We start from the raw sequence: 7,265 nt of genomic DNA on the forward strand, positions 1-7,265 counted from the left end.
GACAATTTCTGACTGTAACCTTCCTGTGGAGCTCTCTGGAGCTGTGAGTGTTTTCTACCCTGAGAAGAACAATGGACCCTTCTTCTTTCTGGTCCTTAGTGTCCTATCCTGCCTGGAGACGCACGCCAGAGCCAGGAGAGCAGTGCCTACAGCGTGCAGGGCCACGCAGGGCTGCCCCCAGCCAATGTGTTGGTGGCCAGTGATGGGGCTGGCAGGCCAGCTCGGGCACTGAGGGAGTCTCCAGGTGCTCACATCACTGCCTGCTGGGAGCCTCCCAGCATTTTGCAAAGCCAGTGGGCTCTGTGCAGCAGTCTCAGAAGTGCTGGATGAACATCCCATCAGCTCCAACTGTCTCCACTTGTGCTGGGAACATCCATGCCTGAGCCCAGCTGGCAATGTCGAATCCACCAGGATCAAGCAGGAGCTCACTGGCAAGTGATGTGGTAGCAGGGGCAGGTGCTTCATCTGTTTAAAACAAAGCCCATCGCCTTCATGCCACTTCTGCTGGGTTTGGTGGAGGGCAGCAGCACTCTCTGGCACCGTCTTGGCAATGGCACTGCTGCCCATGCCTGCCAAAGTGCAGCACCTCAGACTCCATTATACTTTTTTGCTGGTGTTCAGCTTCCTGAGGTACCCTTGGCATCACCTGGCTGCTTCTGGAACCAGCCACTTTCTGTTTTGCTTTCACCATTTCTCCCTTTTTTCCTCCTCAGTTCTCCCCAATGTCATGTTCTGGCTTTTCTGGATCCTTGCATGGAGCCATGCCAGGCTCCGACTTTGGGGTTGGTGTTTGCTGCTTTCCATGAAAACTCAGCAGAGAGTATTTATATATTTTTAAACAGATGAAGTAACTATGTAATTACTCTGCAATATTAATTACACCTCACCCAGCAGTGTCAGTAATTGTAATCAGTCACTGTGTTACTCCAGGTATACTCAGCCTGTAACGCTCTCCTTTGTAACTTTTCCCCTTCCATAAACAATGCTGGATTTTGTGCACACGTAGGGGTAGAGACACACCACCCTCCTGCACCACCACCCCTACACCCCCAATGCCGAAGAATTTCTTTGCTGCCAGTGGTGTGAGGTGCTTTCACTCCTTGTGCCCTGCAGCTGGAGTTCCATAGAAAATGAGCAGCAGTTAGTGAGGAGTACTGCCCCCACGCTGGCCCTAGGAGGAGGAGGAGGAGGAGGAAGAAGGATGCAAAATTAGCACCGCAAAATGAGATCCCTCTGCTGCAGAGGTGTTGTTAGCAGGGGACAAATACGGTCATCCCTGCTGCCTTCAGGTAGGCGTGTGCCCATTGCTGCTGGTCCTTGGCGATGGGAGATGCCTGGCTTCTGGGAACGAGCTACTCTTCCAAGCTCTTGTAATCAGTATCACTGACATCCCACAGATGGCTGGGGGTTCACCGCTGCCTTGGGAGCTCCCTGTGATCTATTCTCAGCCCAGCTGCTGCTCCCTGTATGCCTGTGGGTGCCCCTCTCTCCATCTTGCCCAGCAGAAGGTCCTGCTGATCTCTGTTAGGAGTTCCCAGCATTGCAATAGAGAATATGTTAGAAATTCTGAGAAGGAGCCTGAAATGCAGCGTTTTCCCTAGCCTGCAGGCAGCTGGTGGAGAAAAATGCTTTCTGGGCCTCAGATAGGAGCAAACTGCCCATGGAATGGTGCTGTGCATGGGACAAGGTGTGAAGACATGTCCGAGGGCATCAGAGAGCCAGAGGAAGTATTGATTCTTCAATATTGCCAGCAGGAACCCGGGAACCTCCCTGCCAGGCACATGACCAAGTCTGGGAAATCCGACCAAGTGAGACAAGAGCAGGTGGTGTCAGCTCCAGGCCCCAAGGCTGGAGGTGGTAAGGACCACAGTGAGAGTGTTGGGATTGCAACTGGAGCAAGAGACCTTTGTTCTGGGGCAGAGCAGCTGCTGCTGCCGTGGGATTTCGACAGGGCTGGGGCAGTGGATCCCTGTGCACCCCACAACCTTCCTCCCCTGGCCTCATTTCAGCACAAACCTGCACTGCAACAACCCTTCCGCCTGGGACCTGGCAGCCAGGCTCTGCACCCTATGCCCTGCACCTTGCACCCTGCATCCCACACACCCCCACACCCCTATCCCACCCCCTGCACCCCCCCCCCGCCATTCCACACCCCTGAATGCCCATCCCAATCCCCAAAGCCCATATCCCACCCCTTCACCCACGCCCCTGCCAGTTCTTCAACACTGGTACCAGTAGCCCCAATCCATTGCTCCCAGCACCGGACTCCACCGTGGCCAGAACCGAGACTAACCCCCCTCCAGCCCTGCTGCCAGGACCCCAGAGCCCACCTGAAGCCATGGTGAGGAGCCCCCAGTGCAGCCCAGCCCGGCGTGCCCACCCAGAGCTGCTCCCTGACGGCAGCTCTTGGTCACCAGCAGCCTTGGCTGGCACAGCCCCAGTGAACAGCTCCAGTAAATGCTCCCCAGCCAGTCCCGTCCACACACCTGAGATGATCACTTTGGGTACCCTAAGGGACATCGGGACAAACAGAGAGAAGAGCCGAGATCAGCAACCAAGGTGGAGGAAGAGCACAAGAGGAAAATCGCAGAGATGCCGACCTCCTGCAAGCTGGGAAGCATCTGATCCCACAGTCCAATGGGGCCAATCCCCAGTGCCCCTCCAGGACCCACCTAACCCAGCCAGTCCCATTTTTGGCACAGTCTTGGGGCTTTTTTTTGCTCCACGACTCTCCTTCCTGCTCCGCCTGCAAGGAACTATCCTAGAAATACCAGAAAAATTCCACGATCTCTCTGCAAACTCATGGATGTTTCTGTCCAGACTTAAGGAGCTTTGACCTGGGTTTGCATCTTGCCTCTGTACCGCTCGCTTCTTTTTTAATGATAGGGGAAAGTATAATAGTTTATTTTAACTATGAAATATATTGCTATATTATGATGGTTATGGTAACTTTCAATTATGGTTTTGTACCCAACACGGTTGTTAGCAGGCAGCAATGCCAGGCTGCTGCCAAAAATGTCTGTTTCTGAGTACAGCTACTACTGCCAGTGAGGATGGGGGACAGGGAGGCAGGGAGAGGTGCAGAACCCGAGTTGTTATCCTTTATCCCCCTTGTACTCATTTCCAGTACGTGGAAGCTGACCTCTAGCAGGTCTGGATCTGTGTGTAGCCCAGTGGCTTTGCTTCTCCCAAGAGAAAGGTCAGGCTCCCCTTTTTTCCCAGGTTCTGGAAAGCCATTCCCCCCAGGTTGTCTCCTCCAGCAGAAGGAGGGACTCCGCTCCCTGGGCACAAGCTCTGCAAGAGTCAAACTTCCCCTTTTCCTCCAGGGCAGAGGCTCTTGAGAAAGCAGTGGTGCAGAGCACATTTTCATAGAATTATGGAATCGTTGAGGGTGGAAAAGTCCTCTAAGAACATCAAGTCTAACTGTTAACCCAGCACCACCACCCAAGCCCACTGCCAACCCACGTGCCTAAGTGCCACATACACAAATCTTCTAAATTCCTCCAGGGGTGGGGACTCCACTACTGCCCTGGGCAGCCTGTACCAGAGCCTGACCACACTTACACACAAGAAATTTTCCCAGCATCCAACCTAAACCTCCTCTGGCACAACTTTCAGGCATTTTCTCTTGTCCTTTCACTTGTTACTTGGGAGAAGAGATTGGGACATGTCCAGTTCACATTTCACACCCTGCCCTGGGGAGCTGCAGCTTTTGCTCAACCTCAGGATATGACGGCATAGGAGGACAAAACCTTGAGCATGAAAGAGAAATGAGATGAGGTTGCAGGGACTGTTTTGTCTCAGCCTTCCAGCTGGGAGCAGGCTGCCCAGAGTTGTGCCTGCCCCATCTCTGGAAGTGTTCAAGGCCAGGTTAGATGGGGCTTGGAGCAACCTGGTCTAGTGGAAGGTGTCCCAGACCATGGCACGGGGTGGAATGAGATGAGCTTTAAGTCCCTTCCAACCCAGACTATTCGGTGATTCCATGCTTCTGTGATCCTATGGACTCCTTGAGCCTCAGAGAGCATCACTTCCTCACCTCCAGCCCCTGAGCTGCTGGACCTGATCCCTACTGGGTCATAAGTCTTAAATTGCTCTTTGGCAGCCACACTTTGTCCTGGCCAGTCTTCACAGAGCACGATGTGTCTGGGAATGAGCAGCAGCTATGGAACCAATTCCTGCTGCTTTTGTCCAGAAAAAGCCTAAAAGTCCCTACACTGGTCCTTCCTGGTCAGAGATGCAGTCACTGCCATGCTGTCACTGTTACCACTGTCAGAGCTGCGCTGGTCTCACCCTTCCAGACCAGTCCAACCCAGTAGAACCCTAGCAGCAGTGAGCTGCCATGAGATCTGGATGCTCCTTGCTGGAGCCCAGACCTGAAATCTCCCTGCAGAAACCAGCTCTGATGGAGGAAAGAGGCTGGTTCTTCTGAGAGGCCAGGGCTGAGCCTCTGCTGCTGCCAGCTAGGTCTGGGGCTGCCAGGGGATTCCTGGTCCTCTGCATCACTCTCCCTTGGGCTTCTCCTGCCCAGCATCTCCCAGGCAGCTCAGAGCCCTGTGCCTTGGCCACCAGGTATGTTTGGTGGGGGGCGATGGTGGTGATTGCTCAGCAGTTTGGGAAGATTCTGCTGCCAGGCTCTGTACTGCTCTGAGCTTCCTCTCACCTAACTCCAAGCTCCCTCCTAAAAGGTATCCAAAGGGTTCAAGGTTGTAGAGAGGGGATTTTGCAGGAGAGAGAAAAAGCTTCTCCGTGGCATTAGTTATTTCCCTATGGGATGAGCCACCTCAGAGCCCCATGAGGCACCAGGCAGGGCTCCAGAACCACCTGCCCAGTGGGTGCTCTTGGCTGGGGGCCCTGGTGCTCTGTGCACCCAAGTTCTGCTCCTTCTTCCGCCCAAAGTGTTCTTCCCCCCGCTGGGGTCTCAGCACTGCCGATGCACCTTCCAGTGGGAGCTGCTTGCATGTCTCTGCGGTCAGGATCCAGTCCCGGGCTCACCTTCCTCCTTCAGGGCCGGTCTCTCAGCTGGAGGACAGGAGTGGGGACTGGCCCATATGACAACAGCCCATCCCCACAGCATTGCCATAAACCCGAGCTGTACCCAGAAACAGGCATGTTTTAAACTATGGCTTTAACCTGTTCACTGTAAAAAGTGCCTTGGACTTTAATCTGAAGAGGTCACTGTCTGGAAGTATTTATCTGTGCGGGTGTGTAAGGATGCAGCTCTCTGTGCAGCGTTACACACACAAATATATGATCTATACGTACAGCTACCGGTGCCTCGGACCCTCTGTTCCACAAGCCGTGAGAGCTCTTTTCTTTCTGCCCCTGGGGCCAACAGTGGAGTGATGTTGGAGGCATTCCTGACACAGGGACACCTTGCTGAAGTGAGACTTTGTGCCACGAGGGTTGTGCCGGGTGCAGTGATTCCCCTCAGCAGTGCTGAGCTGTCCTGTTCATCCCCGGGAAGCAGCTTGGTGCTCCTCGGGGTGCATCTGTGCAGTTTGGGGAGACCCCAGGGAAGGGGATACATCCCTGTTCCCTTGTGCAGAGGGAAGCTGAGGCTGCGGTCACATCTCTGGACCCCCCCCCGCCAGGAGCTGCTGGGCACTTTGTAAAACCAGGGGGAACCCCCAGATGCCTTGTTTTATGGGAGTGATGAGGGGTTTTCCAGACACCTGGTCCCAAAAAGGATTTTTTGTTCCCATGTTCTTGGGCTGTGGCTCAAGAAAGGTGTGTAGGAGGTTGGTGGCATGGCAGATGCTTTTTCCTCTGGCTCTGCACTGAGGCTCCCCATGCTCACCCAACCCTGCTCAAGCATCAGAGCTGGGCTGCTCCCTCCAGTTCATCCCTCACCTCCGAAAAAAAACAAGGATAAAAGTTGTCTGGGGTGCCAAGGGCACACAAATAACTTTCCCAAAGTGAATGCATTGGTTGAGATAAGGGGAAGCTGGATCCTTTCCCAATGAGCACCACTCTGAGCCTAGCAACAGGGCACTGCTGGCTTCAGCTCACTCTGAAGATGGCAGGCTGAGGGACTGGCGCCCCAAATCCCATCCTTATATGTGGGCTAGGAGGATGCCAACAGAAACAGCTCCCCTAGCTAAACATGTTGTCGTGGAGCCAGCAGAGAAGGAGGAAGGTGATGTGCAGTAGTTGAATTGTGATGAATCAATAAATCAGGCTTTTTTAGTTTTGAGCTAATACCTCTAAATCCTAAAAATACCTCCAGCAGTCCAGGGGGCTCTCTGATAGGTGATTAAACCCTTGGAGCTTCATTTCCAGGATTAATGGCTTAGAGCAGCAGAGCCCTGCTGTACAAAGGCAGCTGTAGTTCTGATACTGCCCATGAAGGCAAGGCAAAATATGTTAATCTTTATGTGCAGCATGAAATCTGTTTAAATTAATGACTCAGGATTAAAGTTTCTGTGAACAGAAAGGCAATAATGGCCATAGCGTGGATCTCCACCTCCCTGTGCCTGCCCCTTGCTTTCCCAGTCCCAGGAGTGAGAGGGAGGAAGAGGAGGATGCTGTTGGTGTGGAGGTCTGGGCACCTTTCCCCAGCCCAGTGCAATGTGCCCGCATCAGCGCTGGGATGTGCAGTGACAGGAGGGGAAGGGCACTTCCAAAGAAAAGAGGAAAAAAGAGGGGGAAGGAAGGAAGGAAAGGAAGGAAAGGAAGGAAAGGAAGGAAAGGAAGGAAAGGAAGGAAAGGAAGGAAAGGAAGGAAAGGAAGGAAAGGAAGGAAAGGAAGGAAAGGAAGGAAAAGAAAGAAAGAAAGAAAGAAAGAAAGAAAGAAAGAAAGAAAGAAAGAAAGAAAGAAAGAAAGAAAGAAAGAAAGAAAGAAAGAAAGAAAGAAAGAGAAAGAAAGAAAGAAAGAAAGAAAGAAAGAAAGAAAGAAAGAAAGAAAGAAAGAAAGAAAGAAAGAAAGAAAGGAAAAGAAAGGAAAAGAAAGGAAAAGAAAGGAAAAGAAAGAAAAAGAAAGAAAAGAAAGAAAAAGAAAGAAAAAGAAAGAAAAGAAAGAAAGAGATTTAAAAGCTGTTGTTTTGCTAAACAGGTCCTTACACATAGAACTTTTAAAAACAGAGAGGAACCACTGGCCTTCCACAAGGCAGAGGAAAATCCCAAGCAAACGGCTCCACAGGGCACAGGTTTGAATCAGCATCTGCCTGCTGGCAGTGAGCAGGACGTGGGAGGCAGCTCCTGGGGGCGAGGGAGGGGCAGGCAGGGAACAGGGGCTTTGGATCAGGCTTTGCCTTTGCAGGCAGGCAA

This window comes from Anomalospiza imberbis, chromosome 29, assembly GCF_031753505.1.
Source record: "Anomalospiza imberbis isolate Cuckoo-Finch-1a 21T00152 chromosome 29, ASM3175350v1, whole genome shotgun sequence".
Lineage (NCBI taxonomy): Eukaryota > Metazoa > Chordata > Aves > Passeriformes > Viduidae > Anomalospiza > Anomalospiza imberbis.